Source organism: Lygodium microphyllum, chromosome 13 (assembly GCF_053477565.2).
Source record: "Lygodium microphyllum isolate KBCC chromosome 13, Lygodium_microphyllum_v1.1.10, whole genome shotgun sequence".
In the NCBI taxonomy this organism is placed as follows: domain Eukaryota; kingdom Viridiplantae; phylum Streptophyta; class Polypodiopsida; order Schizaeales; family Lygodiaceae; genus Lygodium; species Lygodium microphyllum.
This window is the reverse complement of record NC_141147.1, coordinates 12,278,609-12,296,116: the sequence shown is the minus strand read 5'-3', so window position 1 is coordinate 12,296,116 and position 17,508 is coordinate 12,278,609. Positions and strand designations below refer to the sequence as shown.

The 17,508-nt window shown below is 37.2% G+C and overlaps 1 non-coding gene across 1 annotated transcript; it reads right to left on the bottom strand.

Annotated features, from left to right (window-relative positions):
• Nucleotides 1–4,629: 4,629 nt before the first annotated feature.
• Nucleotides 4,630–4,700, bottom strand: TRNAG-CCC (transfer RNA glycine (anticodon CCC)). Its single transcript has one exon. It is a non-coding gene; the product is annotated as a tRNA-Gly (tRNA).
• Between the last annotated feature and the right edge of the window lie 12,808 nt (nucleotides 4,701–17,508).

Sequence of the window (17,508 nt, the reverse complement as noted above, 5' to 3'; positions counted from 1 at the left end):
GATGAAGTAGGGCTCTATTATCGCCTCCTATCTTAATGAATTCAATAAAAGTTGAAGTTCAAAGATGAGGTTAATGCAATTTTTTTGTTGTGCTCCTAAGGGATGATATGTAGGAAATTGATGGATAAGGAAAAAATGGTCAATCATTGGCAACTCATGAAGAAAGAGGCAAAAAATAGAATAAAGGGAAGAACTAGGATTGTGAATGGTTGTGTAGTAAATCCAGGTCCAAGAAAGACATTGAATACTTTCATTGTGGTGAAAACAAGGATTGTTACAAATGGAAGTGAGAGAGGAAAGAAAGATGAAGGAGAATATGGATGATGCCAAGAAAGAAGGTAAAGGAAAGGTAAATATTGAAAAAATCAATGCAGTAACTGTGTATAATGATGATGGCGAAGTGCTATTTACTTGTATTCTTCTTACATATGTGCTACTTGCAGTAAATAAACAATTGGCTCAAGATTGGATACTCCATTTTTTGTGTATCTTTTCATGTGAATCCTCATAAGGAGTGGTTCTATTCATATAGCAGCAATGGGCATGGATCAATCCATCTTGGAAATGACCATGTATGTGATACAGTTAGTGTAGGTGATGTGCAACTTGCTTTTCATAATGTATCTACTTTAACCCTTTAGAATGTACTCCATGTACCTAAGCTTACTAAGAGCTTGATATCTATTGGTCGATTGGATGACTTGAGATACTCTATTGCTTTTAGGAGTCAGTCAATGGAAAGTCCACAAGGGATTATTTATTGTTGCGAAGTGCTATTTATTTGTATTCTTCTTGCATATGTGCTACTTGCAGTAAATAAACAATTGGCTCAAGATTGGATACTCCATTTTGTGTATCTTTTCATGTGAATCCTCATAAGGAGTGGTTCTATTCATATAGTAGTAATGGGCATGGATCAATCCATCTTGGAAATGACCATGTGTGTGATATAGTTAGTGTAGGTGATGTGTAATTTGCTTTTCATAATGGATCCACTTTAGCCATTTAGAATGTACTCCATGTACCTAAGCTTACTAAGAGCTTGGTATCTATTGGTCGATTGGATGACTTGAGATACTCTATTACTTTTAGGAGTCAGACATGGAAAGTCCACAAGGGATTATTTATTGTTGCTATAGGAGCAAAATCTGGCACTTTGTATGCTTTTCATATATCTTCTATAAAAAATTATATAATTGTAGTAAACTGAGCAAGTAAATGTATATTTATGGCATCATATTTTGCAAAAGCTATGTTTTAAAGAGAGGGAGTGCAATATGATGACTGCTATGATTTTTATTTATTAATTTTCACAATCAATGTTGCACAATAATAACTACTTAACGATTCCCTTCTTGAATGGTATGTGCATTGCAAAAGCAAGTTAGTTAAGCTCTATTAACCTCATTAAAATCCATTTCAAACATGGAGCCCATCGAGACCATGAGAAATGAATATGCTCAATAATATTCTCTTGCATGGTAGTGAGAGGAAGAGAGAAGGTGGCTCTCATGGCAATCTACATGCAACAACGAACAAAATGCATGTCTCACAGAGAACGTCGCCCTTTTCCCTCTTCGATCCCTTCTCATAGAAGACTACCATAATGTTTGAGGAAAATGAATGGGCATGAGGTGACAACACTCTAGCTAATGATTCTTTCAAGTGTTCTCCTTGCATGATTATTTCGTTATGCATTGGTCAAGGGTAGGATAGTGTAAGGCGAGTACTGTCTTAAGTTTTATTAGCTAGTAAACCAACTACCCATTCTTGGTGAGGTTATATTTTGCAAAAGCTATGTTTTAAAGAGAGGGAGTGCAATATGATGATTGCTATGATTTTTATTTATTAATTTTCACAATCAATGTTGCACAATAATAACTACTTAACAATTCCCTTCTTGAATGGTATGTGCATTGCACAAGCAAGTTAGTTAAGCTCTATTGATCTCATCAAAATCCATTTCAAACATGGAGCCCATCGAGACCATGAGAAATGAATATGCTCAATAATATTCTCTTGCATGGTAGTGAGAGGAAGAGAGAAGGTGGCTCTCATGGCAATCTACATGCAACAACGAACAAAATGCATGTCTCACAGAGAACGTCGCCCTTTTCCCTCTTCGATCCCTTCTCATAGAAGACTACCATAATGTTTGAGGAAAATGAATGGGCATGAGGTGACAACACTCTAGCTAATGATTCTTTCAAGTGTTCTCCTTGCATTATTATTTCGTTATGCATTGGTCAAGGGTAGGATAGTGTAAGGCGAGTACTGTCTTAAGTCTTATTAGCTAGTAAACCAACTACCCATTCTTGGTGAGGTTATATTTTGCAGAAGCTATGTTTTAAAGAGAGGGAGTGCAATATGATGACTGCTATGATTTTTATTTATTAATTTTCACAATCAATGTTGCACAATAATAACTACTTAACAATTCCCTTCTTGAATGGTATGTGCATTGCAAAAGCAAGTTAGTTAAGCTCTATTAACCTCATTAAAATCCATTTCAAACATGGAGCCCATCGAGACCATGAGAAATGAATATGCTCAATAATATTCTCTTGCATGGTAGTGAGAGGAAGAGAGAAGGTGGCTCTCATGGCAATCTACATGCAACAACGAACAAAATGCATGTCTCACAGAGAACGTCGCCCTTTTCCCTCTTCGATCCCTTCTCATAGAAGACTACCATAATGTTTGAGGAAAACGAATGGGCATGAGGTGACAACACTCTAGCTAATGATTCTTTCAAGTGTTCTCCTTGCATGATTATTTCGTTATGCATTGGTCAAGGGTAGGATAGTGTAAGGCGAGTACTGTCTTAAGTTTTATTAGCTAGTAAACCAACTACCCATTCTTGGTGAGGTTATATTTTGCAAAAGCTATGTTTTAAAGAGAGGGAGTGCAATATGATGACTGCTATGATTTTTATTTATTAATTTTCACAATCAATGTTGCACAATAATAACTACTTAACAATTCCCTTCTTGAATGGTCTGTGCATTGCACAAGCAAGTTAGTTAAGCTCTATTGATCTCATCAAAATCCATTTCAAACATGGAGCCCATCGAGACCATGAGAAATGAATATGCTCAATCATATTCTCTTGCATGGTAGTGAGAGGAAGAGAGAAGGTGGCTCTCATGGCAATCTACATGCAACAACGAACAAAATGCATGTCTCACAGAGAACGTCGCCCTTTTCCCTCTTCGATCCGTTCTCATAGCAGACTACCATAATGTTTGAGGAAAATGAATGGGCATGAGGTGACAACACTCTAGCTAATGATTCTTTCAAGTGTTCTCCTTGCATTATTATTTCGTTATGCATTGGTCAAGGGTAGGATATTGTAAGGCGAGTACTGTCTTAAGTTTTACATATAGGTTAGATTGGTGGACCAAGAAACAATATTGGTCGGAGGCCACAAAGCAGTTGCTAGGGGCGCGCTCTACAAACGCTTGAAGTATGGGGCTAGCCAAGGTACGAAGCTCGTAAGAAATAACGATCGAGAGTTTTTCCTTCACAAGCGCCCCTCATAACTCTTGACGATTGGGAAGCCTCAAGGACATGGATTGCCAAAAGGAAAAGGAGTCAAACGTGCAACCATGAAAGGGGAAAACGGTTTGGGCCCCTCTATTATATACTCGGATAATGCCATCCCTCTTTTTAAAAGAAAACATGGGACAACGTCACTGTCCGATCGCAATTATGGTATAAGGTCGATGGAAGAAGGTGGAGATGCATGAGTTGGAGTCATAAAAGTTAAGATCACAGGGGCACCCTCCTTAACTTTCAAAACATTGCACGGAGCAATCTAGCACCTAGCCTCCTATGAAGGTATGGCTAAATGTAAAGTGGATTCTACAAGATAGAGGAAATGGTAAAACCTACGAGCGTCGAATTGCAATGACCATGCAGGCTATTCTCGTAGCGTGTGCTACCAGAGGGTTCCACCTTTGCTAACACGGATATGCGAGAGTGCTATGACTGGCTAACAAGATCGGCTCAATGCGGTATACGATACACAAGCTATGGCTTTGCTCATGTAAAATGTGATAAGGCCCTAGGAATGTCTCTGCCACCATGTATAGACGCTCAGTACATTTGGCATCTTGTCCGCAACAACAGGAACACATGCAAGGAGGTTGGATGTGGGTGTACGATTTCAGTAAAACCTTTATGGTTTGTGTTGTTCATCAAAAAGGTTGCATCATACACAATTGTAAAAATGCTTTATGGTGGTGTTGTTCAACAAATAAGTTGCATCATACACGATTGGAATGTCCACGCAGAAGCAAATTCTCTGAGCCACAGGAACTTCACGTCGCAATCAAAATGAAGTTATCTCCACAACACCATCGACGATTTCACCACACCTCCCCTCCTTCTTTGCAAGCGGACGAAGGCGGCATCCCATCCGCGAGCCAACGGGAATGCTCGCTAGTAAAGGGCATCATCGAACGGCAAGGCAAGGAGGATCTCTCTCTCTCAGACAAGCATATATCCTCCTCCTAGTCATCTACGAGGTCTTCGGTCCATGCATTCATATCATATCCGGATCAGCAAAAGCCCCGGGCCCCATTCTACAGGGGCTTCGGAAAAAGGGGTTTGAGGTGGTGGTCTGGCTGCGCAGCCGGGGAATCGAACCCCGGTCAGTACCGTGGGAGGGTACTATGATACCACTACACCAGCTGCGCCTGAGTTGAATTTTCTCCGCCTGTTTTTTTTCATAATTTATTCAATAGCAGATTCAGGCCTCCGCCACAAACACATTTTCTGTCCGACAGCTTTTAACACCCCTTTGACTGCTTTAGTCTTCACAGCCTAGGGGGGTTACACCCTTGAAGCATCCACACAAATAAATGTCTGCTGCATGCTGTCTCCATCTTGTTCCTAACCAGCCACGCGTTGTGCGAAGAAGAAAAGGCACACAGCCCGATGATAAGAGAGAGGGTGGTGGAACAATCTTGTCAGGAGCGCATTGACGGCAAAAAAGTTCAGGACAGTAGATTCGAAGCTCGAGAGCAGGTGTTCGTTCACATAGTCTACCGCACCTTACATGCTTCATGTTCTCCCAACAGCTTTTCGCCATGCCTCTGCGTGCAATCCATTCAGCCCCCATAGCACCACACCTCACAGCTCTAATACTACTGAAGCCTTAAAGCGGGATAGAAGTTGCCGCCTACAACATACATAATATGCGGTTAGCCTTTGGTGACATACTCCATCGATTTTACATCTGACACATTGCGCCCAGAACTAAATTTGACGAGATGTCCAATATTTCATATGACTGCCAAGCCTATGGAAATACCTTTCATCCTTCTTACGAGTCTAGCTACGTAATAAGCAGCTAGCGTTCCTGGCGCGCTTCGCGCGCAGGGAACGCTATCCCGCTTGCAGGGTGCGAGGGAAGTGAAGCTGCCATGCTATCGCACGGCAGCTTCACATCCCTATCGCACAGTGGATAATGCTATCACAAAAACATCGCATGCTTTACTCTCCTCTATATCGCACGGCAGCTTTACTTCCCTATCGCACAATGGATAATGCTATCACAAAAACATCGCATGCTTTACTCTCCTTTACTCACAACCCCTCTATCTCTCATCCCATTTACACCTCCTCCCTCTATCCACACTCACTCAATCACTCCCAAATCAATTGCATTCAATGGAGTCGAATGCACTATGTCTGGAACATCTCTCTCTCTCTCTCTCTCTCTCTCTCTCTCTCTCATGTATAAAAGGCCAAATATGCATTTGCATCAAGGAGTACATAGACTCATATATACATGCAATGACCATGCACCAAACTTATAGACTTGTATCTATACTTGCTCTACAAAACAATTAGAAACAACTTGTATCCTTGGATGTTACAATGAGAAATAACATTCCTACGGTGAAACGAACCACAAATAAAAGATATATGAGCCACACCACAAATTTAATTTTGTCCAAGCATTGTATGCAAAGATATATGAGCCACACCACAACTTTAAGGTTGTCCAAGCATTGTATGCAAACTCCCAGTATTAATAACCCACACAGGTGAAGCAAAGCTCGAAACCAAAGTTTCTTCTAGAGACTGCACCAATAACCTTGCACCACAATTTCAAGTATCAACAAACCACAAAGTGTCACTCCTTGATTGTGCCTATGCATCTACATCCAAATGTTACAAAAAAATTTACAGTTCCCATAGGGTCTAACCAAAACGAAGCTTTTCTTTCTTTGAGAAATAATTGGAAAATTTTCCACTCTCCAACATAGCATGGCCAGGCAAAGCAAGTCCGATCGCCACTCTTCGTCTTGTTGATGGTACAGGGGACATAATAGTATTTCCGCTCTCCAATATAGTATGGCCAGGCGAAGCAAGTCCAATCGCCACTTAACATTAAAATAACAACACCTGCTATGCGCAATAGCTAGAAGTAGCTCTTCATGATCATTCGACGTTACAATCAGAAATAACATTGCTACACTGAAAGGAACCACAAAGTGTAAGCATATCCAAGTATCAAATACAGATAGGTGAAGTAAAGCCCAAAACCAAACCTTGCTTCAGAGCCGAAAACTTTATACCATAAATCCAAGTATCAACAAACCATGAAGTACCACTTCTTGATTACACCTATGATAAGTAGATATAGATACATATCTACATCCAAACGCTACAAAGATGTTGAAACTTTTCATCGGGCCTAACCAAAATGAAGCTTTCTTTTCTTTGAGGAATCACTGGGAAAAATTCCATTATCCAACACAGCATGCTCAGGAGAAGCAAGTCCCATTGCCACTCTTCGTCTCGGTGATGGTACAGGGGACATGATAGTCTTTCCTCTCTTTCTTGCACCTAAAATTTTAAAAGCTCACAACGTAAATATGAACATATCCAACAATTGACAAAGATCACTTAACATTGGAATAACAATACCTGGCTTAACACTTGCAAACCCCTTGGCAGGCATTGTCACAGCTTGATGTAGCGTCACAAAACAACTGAGGTCCTTAAATTCATACGCCGACCACCCCCTTGGTATTCTATCAGTGTGAGATCGCCGAAACCTCTTGTCTTGCTCAGCTTCACCCATATGCACTCGAAAGCATTGAGTATACCCACAATGCACCACCTCAATAAAGACTGGAAGTAAAATCTCTATGTTGACATCATCATACAAATGCTCAATGACCCTTGTAAGCGTTCTTCTTATAATATCATCCGTTGTCACTGCGCGCAAGTTACACAGCAGTTCCTTCTGATACTCAGAAGCTGGATAATAACCCCAGCTTGGAGTAGGCATCTGCAAAAGTCAAGCAAACACTTATATACAGTGCAGGGAATATATACTCAATTACCATTGAGTATATGCCAACCGAATACAGCTTTGAGGCTATCTCACCTACACACCAAGCAAGGACTACGAAGCCATCAAAATTCAATAGATACATCTCTTTAAAAATGCAATCATATCTTCCACTCTCCAAAAAACTCATCTCCGTATGCATCTTTGCAAAAAAGCAATGGACCTCATTGCATCTTTTGAAGTACCTCCTTGTACACAATGTTCGTCGTGACATTCACAGTGCTTCCATCCTCATCTAATAACACCCTCACACCACATGAGGATTTCACCCTTGAAAATGCAATATACAACTGTCCATGTGTAAATACTGGTGTCTTTAAGTAAAGACCAACAACAGACAATGTCTGGCCTTGCGACTTATTGATTGTCATAGAAAAGGCCAATCAAATAGGAAATTGCCTCCGCCTCATAGCAAACGGAAACTGCAAGGTGCTAGGAATAAAAGTGATCCTAGGAATAAAAACTCGCTCCCCTACATTTGTCCCTGTTATTATTTCAGCATCTATCACTTTTTTATTGAATGCCTTACACATCAACCGTGTACCATTACACAAACCTTTTGCTGGATTTAAGTTCCTAAGCAGAATAATAGGTGCATTCATTTTTAGCAACAATAGATGGGGAGGAAATCCACCTCCAAGATCCAGTGTATTTAAATACTCTACAAAGTATAAAAATGAGCTATCACATGTCTCTGCAATTGAATCCGCACTATAGTACTATATAACTTCTCCTGGCATCTATTGCAATGCACAATGATTCAAAGAAGCCACCTCTGTATTCCGTGCTGCAAGTATAGCACGCTCACTAAAATATGCCCCAAAGTCTCTCACCACGGATACTTCACCGTACACACTATTAACCAAGGTTTCTATAGAGCACCCTTTCAATACCATGCTAGATGGAATATGTAACTTATCACAATTCTCCGTAATACCCACTCCATCCCCTATCCCTTGAATCCAACCAACAAATCCATTATCCATTACACCACCAACGGTTGACATCCTCATATTCCCAGATAACCTTAGAACCTTAACATACTGCCATAAATGAGAGCAACATAGTACCACATTAGCAATATCTTCATGGGAGCCCTTCATCACGACGGGCAAGATTTGCCTAAAATCACCCCCAAGCAAAGTAACCTTTCCACCAAATGGTTTATTACAGCTCATAATATCTCTTAAAGTTCTATCAACAGCTTCAAATGCAAACCTGTGCATCATGGGAGCCTCATCCCATAAAATAAGGCTCGATTGTCTGAAAAGTTGAGCAAGATCACTCTGAATAGGAATATTACAAGTGGATCGATTACATAGATCCAATGGAATTTTAAATCTCGAGTGAGTAGTACGACCGCCCTGCAGAAGCAAAGTAGTAATGCCAGATGATGCCGTTGCCAATGCTATATGACCATCACTACGCAACCTAGCAAGCAAACACTTGTAAAGAAACATCTTTCCAGACCCACCGGGACCATCCAAAAAAAAAAACATCCCCAAAGTTTCCACCAATGGCATCCATAACTGCATTATATGCAACCCTCTGTCCATCATTCAACATTGCCTCCATACAAACACAAACTCTACATTGCTCCAGTATATCATATGTATATTCATCTTCTAAAAGAGGGTTAGCACACAACTGAGAATCTGTTCGATGAGGTTCTGGCAATCCATCAAAGTCAGACAATCTTCGCCCATACTGTCGCAAAAGATCCTGAAGATGCAATAAAGCCCTCTTTGATGCCTCTTGTTGTAGAACTGCAGAAGATATATGCACATGCTCTAGCTGTAACTTATACAAAATATCCTCCACCATCGGTGACATAAACCTATCCCAAAGCTGACCAGGCTGTGCAGGCTCACAGAAGACCAAAATTGCAACAAACAAAGCACGCAACTGGGCACCAACTTGTACAGATGCAGCCTCTTCCAAGCACACAACACACTCATCATCACCGTCTAACATGCCCTTTGCAATGCAGGCTTCCTTAAAGGTGTTGTACACCACGTTGCCAACAGTACGCAAATCATCAAAATACATACATCCTCGAGACACTGTCAAGAGCATTCGCAAGTAATAACGCTCACCAGATGTGGGCAGCACAAAGTATATTCAACCACACGTATTTCCACGCTTTCTCTTCGTCCATACCTTTCGTTGTGCATTCCACACCCAATACATCGGGAAGTCTTGATACCGTATAGCTCTAGCCTCTGGATGAACACTATTGCACACAAACCATTCCGTAAGAGTAGTTTTCCTGATATCTTCATTCTGCATAACATGTGATATATTGTCTGTATCTTGAAACACCACATAATTCTCACCAGGCAAGTGCACCTGCAACCGCTGTATATCAGGCTTCTCATTGTGCAATGCATAGTCATATATTCGCCAACACGCTTCCAAAGTAGAAACATACCGTGCATCTAAATAACTCTCGATCTCATCTACTTTACGAAAGGTCGTACCATTTAACCCTGAGTTTCCAACAGAAAATTTAATCGTTGCACGATCATGTCCCTTGTATATATACTTATACAAATACTTGACAGCTGCCACCGTTGAGCATACCTCAACATTTATATGTGCATTGTATTTTTTACTCAAGTACGGATTGTATGGAACAATCCATCGATTATCAATAGTATTACCCTTTATTGTGACTGTCTTTCCATCATCTCGTCTTCTATAAACAGGATAGCCAGAGCTATCAACAGTTGTTACATTCACAAACCTCTGAGGGAATTTTTTTAGTGCATCGACCATTGCACATGCAAGGGCTCTTGGGATTCATTACACTGCAAGGACCATGGACATTGCATTTTGAGATAGTTTCAAACAAAACTGAAAACTTTTCTCTATCAGGAAACTCATCACAAACAAATCTATCATAATGGCATGCTTCAGAGGGTTTAAAAGGGTGCTCCAAAATTAGCAAAGTATGAGAATGTGGTAGCCCCCGCTTTTGAAACTCAATCACACTAACATAGCCTGCAACATTTCCAAACAGATTCCTTTTCAACAATGTATGCATCATATCAGCATGTTTTTTATGAAATACCCGAGCAATCAAATCCGGACGATCATAAGCAGTTTGTCCAGGCATCGTTATAAACAGATCAGGTTTTCCCTTATTTCGCACTATAGCCATGGCATCCTGATACAACTGATACATGTGGCCCACCAGTAAAAGAAGACGGCAAAACCACCCTTTTACCAATAGAGGCACCAATAATCCCCATCGGCCCATCATCCATCACTCCCACCATATCTGCTAAGCCCTTATAAACTTCCAAGCGTAAAACTGATTGATTTTGACGACACCAAGCTAACCTACATTGCTCTATACTACAATAAGCATCAACAATAAATTGTTGCAACAATCGGCCACCCCGCAACATGCACACCTCAGTGTCCTCACGCACTTGTAGTCGAAATGCATAAAATTGCATCTGAGTAACACAGTCCTTATTAGATAATCCATGTATATTAATTGGAACATTAACACCACTATAAGGTACCTTTACATGCCAACCATCATCACCCATAGGAAAAAGAAGGACGTATAGCATTGGCATATATGCCCTATGCAAGTTTGAAATAGCAATACATCGTCCATCCCAACTATAAACATGTATGTCTCGACGATCAAGAGTATTCTCATCGCCTTGTCCTGGCATGATAGCCGCAACCTCAGTTGCCATTGGAACTGAGTATTGTCTATTAGCATGTTGAACCCCAAAAATAGTCATTCTCAAATCATGCAAGGGATTATTTTGCAATTGCATACCCACGGATCTAAAAGCTTCTGCATATGCATTGTGTTGATGCATCATAGACTGAAGCTCCCCAAGCAAGTTTGGCAATAAATTAGGCATAACATCCAACCGATTAGATAACTCATGCTCAGTATCATAAACATAAAGTTGTGCAAATCTTGTCATTTCCTGTCGTTGCACATTAGGAATCAAAGAGCCTATACGATGATAAATGGAGCCATGCACTCTAAAGGTATAAGAATTTCCCACAACAGGCAAAAGCTCATCAACATTGGCACCAAGTGACACAAATGCAAGAGCACTATTATATGCTCGTATATTATTTTTAAATACTCTGCTTTGAGGATGCATACCATGCAACAAATCATGCAATAGTTGTGGTGGATATTGCAACTGTGGCAACATTACTTTTCCATTTCGACAACAATGTTTACCGAACAAAAATGACCCCTACACTTGAGCCTCACATCTCCACAATTTAGCCGAACATCGCTCACACATCTCAGAAAGACTCCCCATGGAATGCACAATCGGGTCTTGAAATAGCAATATTGTAGTTGCAGGATGAATATCCATTGCAGGCAAAGCATGTAAAATGGAGCAAAACCCTCCATTTCGAGCACTAAAGGTTGGTACATTATTGACACGTGACTCATTAATCACAGCATTTCCTAAGTTTTGGTGATTTTCAACATCACAATTATAATCATTAGCAAATTGCTGCTCAATCAAGCTGTGAAGTCTCTCACGAATCAAGCTATCATGATTTAGAGCCCCTCCTTGCAAAACGTTCCGGCACTCAACTATAGTAGAACACATCTCTTTATACCCCCTCCGGTCATGTCTTGCCATTTGAGCCCTAAGCCTAGCAATTTGTCGTCGTCTATATCGTGTAGAGTTGAGTCTATGCCTATGAATACGCAACACATAATCCCTGCTAGTTCTCTGATTATTTAATCCCATATTATTTGGATTCTCACAGAGCCTGCACATCAAGAGAAAACATGCATTATTTCAAGGAGAGTCTTGATTGGGAATAGTATATTTTCAAAAAGACTTAAAAGCAGAATCAATCTAGAATCACATAATCCAAAAAATACTACGACAATTTAAATCATCACAATCCTCCTACGTGCAAGGAACAACGATAGTCAAAATTAGAATCATCATATATTTTTATATATTCTATACAATTAGATATATCTAACCCAAAGAAAAAAAAAGCTATATACAACCGACGCATGATCCCCCAACCTATAACTCAAACCCAAACATTACTCTTCAACATGAATGCGCAATAAACTATAAAGCGTTAGGATTTTTAAATCAATGAACTATTCTCTATAGATTGCAAGACATAATAAGTATTTCTATAGATCAAACCTCAAGAAAGAGACAATATACTTAAAAATAAAAATGTGCTTAATATTTACAAACTCTTGAAAAGAGAAAAAATACACAATCTTATTCAAATACATAGCAAGTTCCTAGACATTGAAACATATTTTTCAGAAAATATTACTCTTTGATACGTACTACATTGCAAAAATATTACTCTTTGATACGTACTACATAGCAAAAACCAATGAAGTTTTCTCTCTAGATTGCAAGACATAATAATTATATCTATAAATAAACTACTATAGATATAGATCAATAAATTGAACCAATAAATTAAACCAAATACTGGAGAGAGAGAGAGAGAGAGAGAGAGAGAGAGAGAGAGAGAGAGAATATTACAATTAGACCATAGAATTCTTACATTAAAACCATAGAGAGAGAGAGAGAGAGAGAGAGAGAGAGAGAGAGAGAGAGAGAGAGAGAGAGAGAGAGAGAGAGAGAATATCACATTGTTACATTAAAACCAATATAAGCTTCACAAAAAGGAAGCACACATCATTACAAAAAGAATATTGGTCCATGCACTTCCAAGCAAGATATAAGCGAGACGATAATAGATCATAAGCCTCAGTCAAGCAAATCCTCCTCAATTGGGACCGTTCATTTGACGACTCAATTGTTGTAGCAAGGCATTGAACCTATTAACATTCATTTGGAACTGCAAAAACGGTAGTCGACAACCCCTCTAGCAAATCATAGGCTCGCGATCATCTCCATGCCCCCAAAATGATGCCCACATATCATTCAACAACAAATTCATCAACCTACTTGTCTCAGAGACAACTGTTGAAAGTTCTCTTACTTCACCGCCCAAACCACTCGAGACTTGTTGAAGAACACTCTGGGTGTGCTTTGTCTCGCACACAACACCATATAAACCCTTAGCTTGTTCATGCAACTCTGCAGAGTAAATAGCAAGTGCATGATCGACACGTGTGGATAAACTCGTCTGCAATTCCATCAACTCATTCATCTTGGTCTCGAGGCTTTTAAACTCCAAAGAACTTGAAGCAGCCTTTGTGTTTCTTCGGATCGTTGATGTCCTTGTGGATTTACTAACATGCCCTCCCTGTTGCCTCGCCACTTCTTTCATCTTTCGCACATTAACTTTATTCACTCTATTAAACTCCACATTTTGGCTGCAACAAAATACACAAATGACTATCTTCCAAAAAAGAACAAAATAGCTTGGTGAAAATACAATTATTAGAATAACAACTATCTCCCATACCCATGCGAACGGCTCTAAGCAGGCAAGCGTCGAAGAGATGATGTTGTCTCTGTTTTCTTTGATTCAACCAAATCAATTGCATTCAATGGAGTCGAATGCACTATGTCTGGAACATCGTCCATAGCTTTGCTTTGTTCCATGACGACTGCACGAAACTTTCAATAGAGTATAAGAGTCCCAACAGAGAAATCTCAAATCTCAAATCTCAAAGCCATTGAAGACAAACACATTTCCAACTGAAAACCCTAAATCGAAAGTGTGTTGGACTCCAAGACAAAAGAACAGTCATACACGAACACGTGTAAATAATCATGCATGGGCACACACATACACAGTGCTCACCAAAATCCAATTAATGATTCCCATCTTCAATGGATGTCCATTCATCCACATGTACACATGACACTCACCAAATATATAGCCATGCCTTACCTCCTCTCCTCTCTCTCTCTCTCTCTCTCTCTCTCTCTCTCTCTCTCTCTCTCTCTCTCTCTCTCTCTCTCTCTCTCTCTCTCTCTCTCTCTCTCTCTCTCTCTCTGTGGAAGCCCTACTAATGGATATTCATTCATTTAGATCCATACATAGATCTTGGCAAAGGTTTGAACGTGTTAAAGATCCAAAGATGAATACCAAGGTGAAAATATGAAAATCTAAACTATCAAAATGAGATCAAAAATAAAAAAATCTTAATAATTTAGAAGAGATAGAAAATGTTTATTAAAATGGAGATTTTCATCAATTTAAAAAGTCTTTACACAACTCATTTAAAAAGTCTTACAAAGATTATATATATCAAGTATGTAGCGATTTTCAATTTGGAAGAGATAGACAATGTTTTTCAAAATGGAGATTTTCAAGGATGTGCTTATGCAGCGGCGACTCATCCAAGTTAACATTGCCAAAAACCTATCCAGATAAACTTTGAAAGAAGCAAATTGCATATCAAGGGCAATGCTCTCGAGTGAAAGGGAATGAACCCACACGGTGATTCATCTGGGTTAACATTGCCGAAAACCTATTAAGGGAAACTTTCAAAGAAGTAAGTTGCACATCAAGGGAAACATTTTCATTCTTGTGAGCAATTAACTCACATACGCCATCCTCTATACGACCAGCACTGTCAATAAGATCTTTCATCTTCTCATCATGATCATCCAAGGATCCAATACGTGGCCAATACTTTCGGACATGCTCATGAATATCTCGCCCATGTAACCCTTGATATCTTCCAACTCATCATGTATCCTCACCCCATCACAAAGGTTCCCTTCGTATTTCTCCTCCAAAATTCTCTCAATCCTCTGTAGACGGCTATCAATGCTTTCACCAAGAGAAATCAACTATTCTTATCTTATCTTAAAAATTAAAAACAATGGAAGATCCTAGATGACATTAGATTAACTTCCAATGCATTAAATTTAAACATACGTGCATTAACTTCCAATGCTCAAACAGTGGAAGATCCTAGATGACATTAGATTGACTATAAAATAGAATTTGCTACAGTAAGTAGCATCTAAAGTGAGGTTTGAATTTGTTTATCCCACACAGGACTCAAGTGGGTCTTCAAGATGCATTTGGATTAGATTTCAAGCAAATTCTCATGGCTTCCTAATTGAGAGATTAGGCTTTTTGTCACAATGGATGTATCCATTTTATAATGAGAAAAGTCAAGGATCAAAGCCAATGCCACAATGACCAGTGAGTTGGTATTTTAGGTGGTGCACCTAACATTGCACAGTGCACACCAACTAATATCCTTTCTTAGAAAATCATACCCCACCCCTGCCAATGAAACTATAATTCACACACTAAACAATCTCCTGAGTTTAAAAACATCAATAACGAATATTTAATGCCATGAAGGGCTACCACATCCATGCCAACCCCACAGATCGCAATGAGTTGATCTGAAGGATAGCTGTATCTCTCAACAATGAAAGTCACGACCACGAATAAGTAAATAGTAATATAATTAACAATAGCTTTCTAAGTTGAATAATGCCCTACGAATTGCAATCAATGAGGCAAAGGATAGTTTTACCCACATATCCTAAAACATTTATCTTATCTAATCTAAATAAAATAAGACCACAATAAATTACAAATTATAAACTAATAATAAATAAACTAATAAACAATACAACAGTAATCATCATCATCATCATCATCATTATTATCATTACCATTACCATCATCATCATCATCATCATCATTATCATTATTATTATTATTATTATTATTTATATATTATTATTAATTAGATAAACTAATAATATCTAAATAATAATAAACTAATAATATCTAAATGAAATCTAAATTAATAATAATAGTAATAACAACAATAAAAATAAACATCTAACTAATCTAAACATCATCATCATCATCATCATCATCATCATTATCATTATCATCATCATCATCATATAAACTAATAAACTAATTAGTTAGATATAAACTAATTAGATATTAGATATTACATAATTACATAAAATGAACAATATAAACTAATTAGTCATCATCATCATCGTCCTCATCATCATATTCATATAAACTAATTAGATAAAAAATAAAAAATAATCATAAATAATCATATCATCATCATATAAACTAATTAGATAAAAATAAAAAATAATCATAAATAATCATATCATAATCATCATCATATAAACTAATTAGATAAAAAATAATCATAAATAATCATATCATAATCATAAATCATAAATCATAAATAAATATTAATAACTAAAACTAAAATACAAACTAAATCTAATTAGATATTATATTTTTACTATTATTTTTATTTAGATTTTATTTTTATTATTATCTAGATCTAGATATATATTAAAACCAATAATAATAATAAAACTAATTAGTTAGTTAGATTAGATAACAATAAACAATAAACAAACTAATAAAACTAATTACTTAGTTGGATAACAATAATAAATATAAATATAAATATAAACTAATTAGATATAGATATTATTTTATTATTTATATTATTATTTAGATTAGTTTTATTAGTTTATCTATCTAATCTAATATCTAATTATTTCTAATAGTAGTTTATTAGTTTATCTAATCTAATATCTATCTAATATTTAGTAATCTATCTATCTATCTAATAAACAAACTAACTAACTAATTAGATTAGATAGATAACAATAAACTAATTAGATAACAATAAATAAACCAATAAACTAATTATCAAACTAATAAAATCATAAATCATAAATCACAAATAAATATTAATAACTAAAACTAAAATACAAACTAAATCTAATTAGATATTATATTTTTACTATTATTTTTATTTAGATTTTATTTTTATTTTTATTTAGATCTAGATATATATTAAAACCAATAATAAAACTAATTAGTTAGTTAGATAACAATAATAAATATAAATATAAATATAAATATAAACTAATTAGATATAGATATTATTTTATTATTTATATTATTATTTAGATTATTTTTATTAGTTTATCTATCTAATCTAATATCTAATTCTTTCTAATAGTAGTTTATTAGTTTATTGTTATCTAATATCTATCTAATATTTAGTAATCTATCTATCTATCTATCTAATAAACAAACAAACAAACTAATTAGATTAGATAAATAACAATAAACTAATAAAACTAATTAGTTAGATAACAATAATCTAATTAGATAACAATAAACTGATAAAACTAATTAGTTAGATT